Raw genomic sequence first — 1,418 nt, forward strand, 5'->3', positions numbered from 1 at the left:
GATCGTGAAATAACCTGTCAAGCAGATAAATGTGACGGTTGGTACTCATAGCCATGATTAAGGGCAAGATAGTAAAGATTGGCCTTTGTTGGAAGGTTATAGGCTATCATCTCCTGACACTGACTATCACCGACTATCTCATCGACACAATCCACAGATGATAACCGTCGTAGTATCCGATGACACCATTCCCATATACCTGTACTAGTAGACTCCTAGTGCCATAAAGAGACCGTCAATGACCGTACGTGTGCGATTGCACCTACTAGATATATAATTATGACAAATAATTATGAGTTGTATAAGCTACAACGGTGATTTAAACCAAACCACATTACTGAGGTAATTAAGTACATTACATCTAAATTCATCCAAATTTGTCTGTATTCGTGTGATCTTTTTATTGATTTTTTTCCTTTTATCGATTTTGATATTTTCGTTGTTGACGAATGTCTGTGTATGGCTTCTTTATTAATCTTAATGACATAACATATTTATAGTTTAGACGGTGATATTTTATACAAGTTTAGACATGAAAGTTAGAAAATACCGCCACCATAATTCAATCATGGTAGAGTACCACGGCTATAGTGAACTTAGCGTAACACCCCCCCCCCCAACCCCCCCGTGGAAGTGCTTGTCAAACACTTTGCATGGACATTCGGAGGTGACGGTACTAAGTTCAATGCGTCATATCACACTAATAAGACACTGGTAAATTATGTCAACCTACTAAATAACGTGTTTACTTAGCCTATTTTAGACGATGATTGTAAACAGTACTATCTGGATTTTGTAAGATAGCGTCCAAGGGGTTCGGTCGGTTGTAATTGGTGGTAATTAGCATAAATTACTTGGGATCCAAGCTAACCCTGTCAGTAGGATAGCACCTGACTATGACTAATGCGATGTTGTGGGATGAAGTAGAGGTTATATTGTGGACTCTGTACATTGTATTGTATATATAGGACACTTGATGTAGGTCAGCATAGAAATCAACATAGTGGGATAACGTTTGTATCACGGCTCCTTAACAACGGTGCCGTAAAACAGGCCAAAGTTTGCGACGATGTTGTATGATAGCACAAACCCTTCTGTATTCAAAATGGTCACGGGATCGTGGTGGTGGTGGTGGTGGTGGTGGTGGTAGTAGTAGTCGTAGTAGTTGTGGTAGTGCCGTGGTGGTGGAGGCTCTTGTGGTGATACTAGTTTTGGTGGTGGTAGCGGTGATGGTTGTAAATAGTGGTGGTGGTTGTAATAGTGGTGTTGGTATTGGTGGTGGTGGTGGTGGTGATGGTAGTGGTGGTGGTTGTAATAATAGTGGTGGTGGTGTTGGTAGTGGTGGTGGTTGTAATAATAGTGGTGGTGGTGGTAGTGGTGGTGGTTGTAATAATAGTGGTGTTGGTGATGGTAGTGGT

This window comes from Glandiceps talaboti, chromosome 9 (assembly GCF_964340395.1).
Source record: "Glandiceps talaboti chromosome 9, keGlaTala1.1, whole genome shotgun sequence".
Taxonomy (NCBI): domain Eukaryota; kingdom Metazoa; phylum Hemichordata; class Enteropneusta; family Spengelidae; genus Glandiceps; species Glandiceps talaboti.